At 47.0% G+C, this 12,504-nt stretch overlaps 8 non-coding genes across 8 annotated transcripts; all 8 read left to right on the plus strand.

Annotated features, from left to right (window-relative positions):
• The first annotated feature begins 1,300 nt into the window (after positions 1–1,300).
• On the plus strand, positions 1,301–1,373 carry trnar-ccu (transfer RNA arginine (anticodon CCU)). The gene has a single exon. It is a non-coding gene; the product is annotated as a tRNA-Arg (tRNA).
• Positions 1,374–2,803: 1,430 nt separating this feature from the next.
• trnar-ccu (transfer RNA arginine (anticodon CCU)) lies at positions 2,804–2,876 on the plus strand. Its single transcript has one exon. It is a non-coding gene; the product is annotated as a tRNA-Arg (tRNA).
• A 724-nt stretch (positions 2,877–3,600) lies between these two features.
• Positions 3,601–3,673, plus strand: trnar-ccu (transfer RNA arginine (anticodon CCU)). The gene has a single exon. It is a non-coding gene; the product is annotated as a tRNA-Arg (tRNA).
• A 1,431-nt stretch (positions 3,674–5,104) lies between these two features.
• Positions 5,105–5,177, plus strand: trnar-ccu (transfer RNA arginine (anticodon CCU)). Its single transcript has one exon. It is a non-coding gene; the product is annotated as a tRNA-Arg (tRNA).
• A 1,432-nt stretch (positions 5,178–6,609) lies between these two features.
• On the plus strand, positions 6,610–6,682 carry trnar-ccu (transfer RNA arginine (anticodon CCU)). Its single transcript has one exon. It is a non-coding gene; the product is annotated as a tRNA-Arg (tRNA).
• Positions 6,683–8,111: 1,429 nt separating this feature from the next.
• trnar-ccu (transfer RNA arginine (anticodon CCU)) lies at positions 8,112–8,184 on the plus strand. Its single transcript has one exon. It is a non-coding gene; the product is annotated as a tRNA-Arg (tRNA).
• Positions 8,185–9,618: 1,434 nt separating this feature from the next.
• Positions 9,619–9,691, plus strand: trnar-ccu (transfer RNA arginine (anticodon CCU)). Its single transcript has one exon. It is a non-coding gene; the product is annotated as a tRNA-Arg (tRNA).
• Positions 9,692–11,121: 1,430 nt separating this feature from the next.
• trnar-ccu (transfer RNA arginine (anticodon CCU)) lies at positions 11,122–11,194 on the plus strand. Its single transcript has one exon. It is a non-coding gene; the product is annotated as a tRNA-Arg (tRNA).
• The last annotated feature ends 1,310 nt before the right edge of the window (positions 11,195–12,504 follow it).

Genomic DNA, 12,504 nt, shown 5'->3' on the forward strand with positions numbered 1-12,504 from the left:
TGCACTTCTATTCTGAAGCCATAATCATTTTCACCAGATATCATCTGTGACTGAGGACCACTTTGTGTGTGCCTAAACGCAAGTCCTATTGAAAACACCTGTGAATTGGAGCTCTTCTATGGCGAGCAGAGTTGCCCGGTGGCCTGGTAAATGAATTGTTCATCTGGATTACTTTGTGTGCTGGCCTTGATTAAATACCAAGCCTATTGTTGTCACGGAATCAGCAGTAAATGGGGCATACAAGGGCTTATTTTTGACAGCCCCATTGTCCTAATGGATAAGTCACTGGCCTCCTATGCCAATGTTTGTGGGTTCGAGTCCTGTCTAGGGTGATTTTCAGCAGAGTGGCGCAGCGGAAGCGTGCTGGGCCCATAACCCAGAGGTCGATGGATCGAAACCATTCTCTGCTAAGTCTTCTTTACTTATGCAAATTCTCTGTCCCCACTTGAAGAAAAGCTGCCACAGGTCTATGCTAAAACCCTTTGTTGTTTTCATCTGTTCTCGTTTATGACAGAGGAGCACTTGATGTGTGCCTAAACACAAGTCCTTTCCAAAGCATCTGGGAACGGCGCATGTGTCGCCAGGAGCAGAGTGGCGCAGCGGAAGCGTGCTGGGCCCATAACCCAGAGGTCGATGGATCGAAACCATCCTCTGCTAAGACTTTCTTTTTTTTTTTACTTATATAATGCTCTGTTCCTTGCTGAAGAAAAGCTGCCTCTGCTCAAAGCTAAAAACCCTTTGTTGCTTTCACCTGATCTCATTAATGACTTTTCTGGCAGAGGCACTTCATGTGTTACTTCATGTGCACTTCATGTGTGCCTAAACGCAAGTCATTTTGAAAACACCTGTGAATGGGAGCTTTTCTATAACAAGCAGAGTGGCGCAGCGGAAGCGTGCTGGGCCCATAACCCAGAGGTCGATGGATCGAAATCATCCTCTGCTAAGGCTTCTTCTCTTATTTACATGCTTTATCCCAAATTAAGAGCAACTTCCACATCCCGCTTGTGAAAACCTGGAGCCTCTTGGTCCTGGAACTATAACAATACTGCACAATGTTCTGGAAAGCTGGTGTAGTAATCGCTTGTTGAGAAATCTTTGTGTGTAGGACCTGTTTAAATGCCTCATTGACTGAGCCACCTGAATGAGATGGAGAATTAGAAGAGCAAGCGAGTCATACCCCAGTGGCCTGTCGAAGTAGCCGCTCAGTGGATATCTTTGTGTGCTGGCCATGTGTAAATGCCAAGCCTTTTGTTGCCACTGAAGCAGAAGTAATGGGGCACACGAGAGATGGGCTTTAACAGCCCCAGTGGCCTAATGGATAAGGCACTGGCCTCCTAAGCCAGGGATTGTGGGTTCGAGTCCCATCTGGGGTGGGTTTACAGCAGAGTGGCGCAGCGGAAGCGTGCTGGGCCCATATCCCAGAGGTCGATGGATCGAAACCATCCTCTGCTAAAACCACTTTACTTATTTACGTGTCTTGTTCCTATTTGAAGAAGAGCTAATGCACTTTTATTCTGAAGCCATAATCATTTTCACCAGATATCATCTGTGACTGAGGACCACTTTGTGTGTGCCTAAACGCAAGTCCTATTGAAAACACCTGTGAATCGGAGCTCTTCTATGGCGAGCAGAGTGGCCCGGTGGCCTGGTAAATGAATTGTTCATCTGGATTACTTTGTGTGCTGGCCTTGATTAAATACTAAGCCTATTGTTGTCACGGAATCAGCAGTAAATGGGGCATACAAGGGCTTATTTTTTACAGCCTCAGTGTCCTAATGGATAAGTCACTGGCCTCCTATGCCAATGTTTGTGGGTTCGAGTCCTGTCTAGGGTGGTTTTCAGCAGAGTGGCGCAGCGGAAGCGTGCTGGGCCCATAACCCAGAGGTCGATGGATCGAAACCATCCTCTGCTAAGTCTTCTTTACTTATGCAAATTCTCTGTCCCCACTTGAAGAAAAGCTGCCACAGGTCTATGCTAAAACCCTTTGTTGTTTTCATCTGTTCTCGTTTATGACAGAGGAGCACTTGATGTGTGCCTAAACACAAGTCCTTTCCAAAGCATCTGGGAACGGCGCATGTGTCGCCAGGAGCAGAGTGGCGCAGCGGAAGCGTGCTGGGCCCATAACCCAGAGGTCGATGGATCGAAACCATCCTCTGCTAAGACTTTCTTTTTTTTTTTTACTTATATAATGCTCTGTTCCTTGCTGAAGAAAAGCTGCCTCTGCTCAAAGCTAAAAACCCTTTGTTGCTTTCACCTGATCTCATTAATGACTTTTCTGGCAGAGGCACTTCATGTGTTACTTCATGTGCACTTCATGTGTGCCTAAACGCAAGTCATTTTGAAAACACCGGTGAATGGGAGCTTTTCTATAACAAGCAGAGTGGCGCAGCGGAAGCGTGCTGGGCCCATAACCCAGAGGTCGATGGATCGAAACCATCCTCTGCTAAGGCTTCTACTCTTATTTACATGCTTTATCCCAAATTAAGAGCAACTTCCACATCCCGCTTGTGAAAACCTGGAGCCTCTTGGTCCTGGAACTATAACAATACTGCACAATGTTCTGGAAAGCTGGTGTAGTAGTCGCTTGTTGAGAAATCTTTGTGTGTAGGACCTGTTTAAATGCCGCATTAACTGAGCCACCTGAATGAGATGGAGAATTAGAAGAGCAAGCGAGTCATACCCCAGTGGCCTGTCGAAGTAGCCGCTCAGTGGATATCTTTGTGTGCTGGCCATGTGTAAATGCCAAGCCTTTTGTTGCCACTGAAGCAAAAGTAATGGGGCACACGAGAGATGGGCTTTAACAGCCCCAGTGGCCTAATGGATAAGGCACTGGCCTCCTAAGCCAGGGATTGTGGGTTCGAGTCCCATCTGGGGTGGGTTTACAGCAGAGTGGCGAAGCAGAAGCGTGCTGGGCCCATAACCCAGAGGTCGATGGATCGAAACCATCCTGTGCTAAGACTTTCTTTTTTTTTTTTTACTTATATAATGTTCTGTTCCTTGCTGAAGAAAAGCTGCCTCTGCTCAAAGCTAAAAACCCTTTGTTGCTTTCACCTGATCTCATTAATGACTTTTCTGGCAGAGGCACTTCATGTGTTACTTCATGTGCACTTCATGTGTGCCTAAACGCAAGTCATTTTGAAAACACCTGTGAATGGGAGCTTTTCTATAACAAGCAGAGTGGCGCAGCGGAAGCGTGCTGGGCCCATAACCCAGAGGTCGATGGATCGAAACCATCCTCTGCTAAGGCTTCTTCTCTTATTTACATGCTTTATCCCAAATTAAGAGCAACTTCCACATCCCGCTTGTGAAAACCTGGAGCCTCTTGGTCCTGGAACTATAACAATACTGCACAATGTTCTGGAAAGCTGGTGTAGTAGTCGCTTGTTGAGAAATCTTTGTTTGTAGGACCTGTTTAAATGCCTCATTGACTGAGCCACCTGAATGAGATGGAGAATTAGAAGAGCAAGCGAGTCATACCCCAGTGGCCTGTCGAAGTAGCCGCTCAGTGGATATCTTTGTGTGCTGGCCATGTGTAAATGCCAAGCCTTTTGTTGCCACTGAAGCAGAAGTAATGGGGCACACGAGAGATGGGCTTCAACAGCCCCAGTTGCCTAATCGGTAAGGCACTGGCCTCCTAAGCCAGGGATTGTGGGTTCGAGTCCCATCTGGGGTGGGTTTACAGCAGAGTGGCGCAGTGGAAGCGTGCTGGGCCCATAACCCAGAGGTCGATGGATCGAAACCATCCTCTGCTAAGACCACTTTACTTATTTACGTGTCTTGTTCCTATTTGAAGGAGAGCTAATGCACTTCTATTCTGAAGCCATAATCATTTTCACCAGATATCATCTGTGACTGAGGACCACTTTGTGTGTGCCTAAACGCAAGTCCTATTGAAAACACCTGTGAATTGGAGCTCTTCTATGGCGAGCAGAGTGGCCCGGTGGCCTGGTAAATGAATTGTTCATCTGGATTACTTTGTGTGCTGGCCTTGATTAAATACCAAGCCTATTGTTGTCACGGAATCAGCAGTAAATGGGGCATACAAGGGCTTATTTTTTACAGCCTCAGTGTCCTAATGGATAAGTCACTGGCCTCCTATGCCAATGTTTGTGGGTTCGAGTCCTGTCTAGGGTGGTTTTCAGCAGAGTGGCGCAGCGGAAGCGTGCTGGGCCCATAACCCAGAGGTCGATGGATCGAAACCATCCTCTGCTAAGTCTTCTTTACTTATGCAAATTCTCTGTCCCCACTTGAAGAAAAGCTGCCACAGGTCTATGCTAAAACCCTTTGCTGTTTTCATCTGTTCTCGTTTATGACAGAGGAGCACTTGATGTGTGCCTAAACACAAGTCCTTTCCAAAGCATCTGGGAATGGCGCATGTGTCGCCAGGAGCAGAGTGGCGCAGCGGAAGCGTGCTGGGCCCATAACCCAGAGGTCGATTGATCGAAACCATCCTCTGCTAAGACTTTCTTTTTTTTTTTTTACTTATATAATGCTCTGTTCCTTGCTGAAGAAAAGCTGCCTCTGCTCAAAGCTAAAAACCCTTTGTTGCTTTCACCTGATCTCATTAATGACTTTTCTGGCAGAGGCACTTCATGTGTTACTTCATGTGCACTTCATGTGTGCCTAAACGCAAGTCATTTTGAAAACACGTGTGAATGGGAGCTTTTCTATAACAAGCAGAGTGGTGCAGCGGAAGCGTGCTGGGCCCATAACCCAGAGGTCGATGGATCGAAACCATCCTCTGCTAAGGCTTCTTCTCTTATTTACATGCTTTATCACAAATTAAGAGCAACTTCCACATCCCGCTTGTGAAAACCTGGAGCCTCTTGGTCCTGGAACTATAACAATACTGCACAATGTTCTGGAAAGCTGGTGTAGTAGTCGCTTGTTGAGAAATCTTTGTGTGTAGGACCTGTTTAAATGCCTCATTAACTGAGCCACCTGAATGAGATGGAGAATTAGAAGAGCAAGCGAGTCATACCCCAGTGGCCTGTCGAAGTAGCCGCTCAGTGGATATCTTTGTGTGCTGGCCATGTGTAAATGCCAAGCCTTTTGTTGCCACTGAAGCAGAAGTAATGGGGCACATGAGAGATGGGCTTTAACAGCCCCAGTGGCCTAATGGATAAGGCACTGGCCTCCTAAGCCAGGGATTGTGGGTTCGAGTCCCATCTGGGGTGGGTTTACAGCAGAGTGGCGCAGCGGAAGCGTGCTGGGCCCATAACCCAGAGGTCGATGGATCGAAACCATCCTCTGCTAAAACCACTTTACTTATTTACGTGTCTTGTTCCTATTTGAAGAAGAGCTAATGCACTTTTATTCTGAAGCCATAATCATTTTCACCAGATATCATCTGTGACTGAGGACCACTTTGTGTGTGCCTAAACGCAAGTCCTATTGAAAACACCTGTGAATTGGAGCTCTTCTATGGCGAGCAGAGTGGCCCGGTGGCCTGGTAAATGAATTGTTCATCTCGATTACTTTGTGTGCTGGCCTTGATTAAATACCAAGCCTATTGTTGTCACGGAATCAGCAGTAAATGGGGCATACAAGGGCTTATTTTTTACAGCCTCAGTGTCCTAATGGATAAGTCACTGGCCTCCTATGCCAATGTTTGTGGGTTCGAGTCCTGTCTAGGGTGGTTTTCAGCAGAGTGGCGCAGCGGAAGCGTGCTGGGCCCATAACCCAGAGGTCGATGGATCGAAACCATCCTCTGCTAAGTCTTCTTTACTTATGCAAATTCTCTGTCCCCACTTGAAGAAAAGCTGCCACAGGTCTATGCTAAAACCCTTTGCTGTTTTCATCTGTTCTCGTTTATGACAGAGGAGCACTTGATGTGTGCCTAAACACAAGTCCTTTCCAAAGCATCTGGGAATGGCGCATGTGTCGCCAGGAGCAGAGTGGCGCAGCGGAAGCGTGCTGGGCCCATAACCCAGAGGTCGATTGATCGAAACCATCCTCTGCTAAGACTTTCTTTTTTTTTTTTTTACTTATATAATGCTCTGTTCCTTGCTGAAGAAAAGCTGCCTCTGCTCAAAGCTAAAAACCCTTTGTTGCTTTCACCTGATCTCATTAATGACTTTTCTGGCAGAGGCACTTCATGTGTTACTTCATGTGCACTTCATGTGTGCCTAAACGCAAGTCATTTTGAAAACACGTGTGAATGGGAGCTTTTCTATAACAAGCAGAGTGGCGCAGCGGAAGCGTGCTGGGCCCATAACCCAGAGGTCGATGGATCGAAACCATCCTCTGCTAAGGCTTCTTCTCTTATTTACATGCTTTATCCCAAATTAAGAGCAACTTCCACATCCCGCTTGTGAAAACCTGGAGCCTCTTGGTCCTGGAACTATAACAATACTGCACAATGTTCTGGAAAGCTGGTGTAGTAGTCGCTTGTTGAGAAATCTTTGTGTGTAGGACCTGTTTAAATGCCTCATTAACTGAGCCACCTGAATGAGATGGAGAATTAGAAGAGCAAGCGAGTCATACCCCAGTGGCCTGTCGAAGCAGCCGCTCAGTGGATCACTTTGTGTGCTGGCCATGTGTTAATGACAAGCCTTTTGTTGTCACTGAAGCAGAAGTAATGGGGCACACGAGAGATGGGCTTTAACAGCCCCAGTGGCCTAATGGATAAGGCACTGGCCTCCTAAGCCAGGGATTGTGGGTTCGAGTCCCATCTGGGGTGGGTTTACAGCAGAGTGGCGCAGCGGAAGCGTGCTGGGCCCATAACCCAGAGGTCGATGGATCGAAACCATCCTCTGCTAAGACCACTTTACTTATTTACGTGTCTTGTTCCTATTTGAAGAAGAGCTAATGCACTTCTATTCTGAAGCCATAATCATTTTCACCAGATATCATCTGTGACTGAGGACCACTTTGTGTGTGCCTAAACGCAAGTCCTATTGAAAACACCTGTGAATTGGAGCTCTTCTATGGCGAGCAGAGTGGCCCGGTGGCCTGGTAAATGAATTGTTCATCTGGATTACTTTGTGTGCTGGCCTTGATTAAATACCAAGCCTATTGTTGTCACGGAATCAGCAGTAAATGGGGCATACAAGGGCTTATTTTTTACAGCCTCAGTGTCCTAATGGATAAGTCACTGGCCTCCTATGCCAATGTTTGTGGGTTCGAGTCCTGTCTAGGGTGGTTTTCAGCAGAGTGGCGCAGCGGAAGCGTGCTTGGCCCATAACCCAGAGGTCGATGGATCGAAACCATCCTCTGCTAAGTCTTCTTTACTTATGCAAATTCTCTGTCCCCACTTGAAGAAAAGCTGCCACAGGTCTATGCTAAAACCCTTTGTTGTTTTCATCTGTTCTCGTTTATGACAGAGGAGCACTTGATGTGTGCCTAAACACAAGTCCTTTCCAAAGCATCTGGGAACGGCGCATGTGTCGCCAGGAGCAGAGTGGCGCAGCGGAAGCGTGCTGGGCCCATAACCCAGAGGTCGATGGATCGAAACCATCCTCTGCTAAGACTTTCTCTTTTTTTTTACTTATATAATGCTCTGTTCCTTGCTGAAGAAAAGCTGCCTCTGCTCAAAGCTAAAAACCCTTTGTTGCTTTCACCTGATCTCATTAATGACTTTTCTGGCAGAGGCACTTCATGTGTTACTTCATGTGCACTTCATGTGTGCCTAAACGCAAGTCATTTTGAAAACACGTGTGAATGGGAGCTTTTCTATAAAAAGCAGAGTGGCGCAGCGGAAGCGTGCTGGGCCCATAACCCAGAGGTCGATGGATCGAAACCATCCTCTGCTAAGGCTTCTTCTCTTATTTACATGCTTTATCCCAAATTAAGAGCAACTTCCACATCCCGCTTGTGAAAACCTGGAGCCTCTTGGTCCTGGAACTATAACAATACTGCACAATGTTCTGGAAAGCTGGTGTAGTAGTCGCTTGTTGAGAAATCTTTGTGTGTAGGACCTGTTTAAATGCCTCATTAACTGAGCCACCTGAATGAGATGGAGAATTACAAGAGCAAGCGAGTCATACCCCAGTGGCCTGTCGAAGCAGCCGCTCAGTGGATCACTTTGTGTGCTGGCCATGTGTAAATGCCAAGCCTTTTGTTGTCACTGAAGCAGAAGTAATGGGGCACACGAGAGATGGACTCTAACAGCCCCAGTGGCCTAATGGATAAGGCACTGGCCTCCTAAGCCAGGGATTGTGGGTTCGAGTCCCATCTGGGGTGGGTTTACAGCAGAGTGGCGCAGCGGAAGCGTGCTGGGCCCATAACCCAGAGGTCGATGGATCGAAACCATCCTCTGCTAAGACCACTTTACTTATTTACGTGTCTTGTTCCTATTTGAAGAAGAGCTAATGCACTTCTATTCTGAAGCCATAATCATTTTCACCAGATATCATCTGTGACTGAGGACCACTTTGTGTGTGCCTAAACACAAGTCCTATTGAAAACACCTGTGAATTGGAGCTCTTCTATGGCGAGCAGAGTGGCCCGGTGGCCTGGTAAATGAATTGTTCATCTGGATTACTTTGTGTGCTGGCCTTGATTAAATACCAAGCCTATTGTTGTCAGGGAAACAAGCAGTAAATGGGGCATACAAGGGCTTATTTTTGACAGCCCCAGTGTCCTAATGGATAAGTCACTGGCCTCCTATGCCAATGTTTGTGGGTTCGAGTCCTGTCTAGGGTGGTTTTCAGCAGAGTGGCGCAGCGGAAGCGTGCTGGGCCCATAACCCAGAGGTCGATGGATCGAAACCATCCTCTGCTAAGTCTTCTTTACTCATGCAAATTCTTTGTCCCCACTTGAAGAAAAGCTGCCACAGGTCTATGCTAAAACCCTTTGTTGTTTTCATCTGTTCTCGTTTATGACAGAGGAGCACTTGATGTGTGCCTAAACACAAGTCCTTTCCAAAGCATCTGGGAACGGCGCATGTGTCGCCAGGAGCAGAGTGGCGCAGCGGAAGCGTGCTGGGCCCATAACCCAGAGGTCGATGGATCGAAACCATCCTCTGCTAAGACTTTCTCTTTTTTTTTTTTTACTTATATAATGCTCTGTTCCTTGCTGAAGAAAAGCTGCCTCTCCTCAAAGCTAAAAACCCTTTGTTGCTTTCACCTGATCTCATTAATGACTTTTCTGGCAGAGGCACTTCATGTGTTACTTCATGTGCACTTCATGTGTGCCTAAACGCAAGTCATTTTGAAAACACCTGTGAATGGGAGCTTTTCTATAACAAGCAGAGTGGCGCAGCGGAAGCGTGCTGGGCCCATAACCCAGAGGTCGATGGATCGAAACCATCCTCTGCTAAGGCTTCTTCTCTTATTTACATGCTTTATCCCAAATTAAGAGCAACTTCCACATCCCGCTTGTGAAAACCTGGAGCCTCTTGGTCCTGGAACTATAACAATACTGCTCAATGTTCTGGAAAGCTGGTGTAGTAGTCGCTTGTTGAGAAATCTTTGTGTGTAGGACCTGTTTAAATGCCTCATTGACTGAGCCACCTGAATGAGATGGAGAATTAGAAGAGCAAGCGAGTCATACCCCAGTGGCCTGTCGAAGTAGCCGCTCAGTGGATATCTTTGTGTGCTGGCCATGTGTAAATGCCAAGCCTTTTGTTGCCACTGAAGCAGAAGTAATGGGGCACACGAGAGATGGGCTTTAACAGCCCCAGTGGCCTAATGGATAAGGCACTGGCCTCCTAAGCCAGGGATTGTGGGTTCGAGTCCCATCTGGGGTGGGTTTACAACAGAGTGGCGCAGCGGAAGCGTGCTGGGCCCATAACCCAGAGGTCGATGGATCGAAACCATCCTCTGCTAAGACCACTTTACTTATTTACATGTCTTGTTCCTATTTGAAGAAGAGCTAATGCACTTCTATTCTGAAGCCATAATCATTTTCACCAGATATCATCTGTGACTGAGGACCACTTTGTGTGTGCCTAAACGCAAGTCCTATTGAAAACACCTGTGAATTGGAGCTCTTCTATGGCGAGCAGAGTGGCCCGGTGGCCTGGTAAATGAATTGTTCATCCGGATTACTTTGTGTGCTGGCCTTGATTAAATACCAAGCCTATTGTTGTCACGGAATCAGCAGTAAATGGGGCATACAAGGGCATATTTTTTACAGCCTCAGTGTCCTAATGGATAAGTCACTGGCCTCCTATGCCAATGTTTGTGGGTTCGAGTCCTGTCTAGGGTGGTTTTCAGCAGAGTGGCGCAGCGGAAGCGTGCTGGGCCCATAACCCAGAGGTCGATGGATCGAAACCATCCTCTGCTAAGTCTTCTTTACTTATGCAAATTCTCTGTCCCCACTTGAAGAAAAGCTGCCACAGGTCTATGCTAAAACCCTTTGTTGTTTTCATCTGTTCTTGTTTATGACAGAGGAGCACTTGATGTGTGCCTAAACACAAGTCCTTTCCAAAGCATCTGGGAACGGCGCATGTGTCGCCAGGAGCAGAGTGGCGCAGCGGAAGCGTGCTGGGCCCATAACCCAGAGGTCGATGGATCGAAACCATCCTCTGCTAAGACTTTCTTTTTTTTTTTTACTTATATAATGCTCTGTTCCTTGCTGAAGAAAAGCTGCCTCTGCTCAAAGCTAAAAACCCTTTGTTGCTTTCACCTGATCTCATTAATGACTTTTCTGGCAGAGGCACTTCATGTGTTACTTCATGTGCACTTCATGTGTGCCTAAACGCAAGTCATTTTGAAAACACCTGTGAATGGGAGCTTTTCTATAACAAGCAGAGTGGCGCAGCGGAAGCGTGCTGGGCCCATAACCCAGAGGTCGATGGATCGAAACCATCCTCTGCTAAGGCTTCTACTCTTATTTACATGCTTTATCCCAAATTAAGAGCAACTTCCACATCCCGCTTGTGAAAACCTGGAGCCTCTTGGTCCTGGAACTATAACAATACTGCACAATGTTCTGGAAAGCTGGTGTAGTAGTCGCTTGTTGAGAAATCTTTGTGTGTAGGACCTGTTTAAATGCCTCATTAACTGAGCCACCTGAATGAGATGGAGAATTAGAAGAGAAAGCGAGTCATACCCCAGTGGCCTGTCGAAGTAGCCGCTCAGTGGATATCTTTGTGTGCTGGCCATGTGTAAATGCCAAGCCTTTTGTTGCCACTGAAGCAGAAGTAATGGGGCACACGAGAGATGGGCTTTAACAGCCCCAGTGGCCTAATGGATAAGGCACTGGCCTCCTAAGCCAGGGATTGTGGGTTCAAGTCCCATCTGGGGTGGGTTTACAGCAGAGTGGCGCAGCGGAAGCGTGCTGGGCCCATAACCCAGAGGTCGATGGATCGAAACCATCCTCTGCTAAGACCACTTTACTTATTTACGTGTCTTGTTCCTATTTGAAGAAGAGCTAATGCACTTCTATTCTGAAGCCATAATCATTTTCACCAGATATCATCTGTGACTGAGGACCACTTTGTGTGTGCCTAAACGCAAGTCCTATTGAAAACACCTGTGAATTGGAGCTCTTCTATGGCGAGCAGAGTTGCCCGGTGGCCTGGTAAATGAATTGTTCATCTGGATTACTTTGTGTGCTGGCCTTGATTAAATACCAAGCCTATTGTTGTCACGAAATCAGCAGTAAATGGGGCATACAAGGGCTTATTTTTGACAGCCCCATTGTCCTAATGGATAAGTCACTGGCCTCCTATGCCAATGTTTGTGGGTTCGAGTCCTGTCTAGGGTGATTTTCAGCAGAGTGGCGCAGCGGAAGCGTGCTGGGCCCTTAACCCAGAGGTCGATGGATCGAAACCATTCTCTGCTAAGTCTTCTTTACTTATGCAAATTCTCTTTCCCCACTTGAAGAAAAGCTGCCACAGGTCTATGCTAAAACCCTTTGTTGTTTTCATCTGTTCTCGTTTATGACAGAGGAGCACTTGATGTGTGCCTAAACACAAGTCCTTTCCAAAGCATCTGGGAACGGCGCATGTGTCGCCAGGAGCAGAGTGGCGCAGCGGAAGCGTGCTGGGCCCATAACCCAGAGGTCGATGGATCGAAACCATCCTCTGCTAAGACTTTCTTTTTTTTTTACTTATATAATGCTCTGTTCCTTGCTGAAGAAAAGCTGCCTCTGCTCAAAGCTAAAAACCCTTTGTTGCTTTCACCTGATCTCATTAATGACTTTTCTGGCAGAGGCACTTCATGTGTTAGTTCATGTGCACTTCATGTGTGCCTAAACGCAAGTCATTTTGAAAACACCTGTGAATTGGAGCTCTTCTATGGCGAGCAGAGTGGCCCGGTGGCCTGGTAAATGAATTGTTCATCTGGATTACTTTGTGTGCTGGCCTTGATTAAATACCAAGCCTATTGTTGTCACGGAATCAGCAGTAAATGGGGCATACAAGGGCTTATTTTTTACAGCCTCAGTGTCCTAATGGATAAGTCACTGGCCTCCTATGCCAATGTTTGTGGGTTCGAGTCCTGTCTAGGGTGGTTTTCAGCAGAGTGGCGCAGCGGAAGCGTGCTTGGCCCATAACCCAGAGGTCGATGGATCGAAACCATCCTCTGCTAAGTCTTCTTTACTTATGCAAATTCT

The sequence above is a fragment of the Pseudorasbora parva genome, chromosome 5, assembly GCF_024679245.1.
Source record: "Pseudorasbora parva isolate DD20220531a chromosome 5, ASM2467924v1, whole genome shotgun sequence".
NCBI lineage: Eukaryota > Metazoa > Chordata > Actinopteri > Cypriniformes > Gobionidae > Pseudorasbora > Pseudorasbora parva.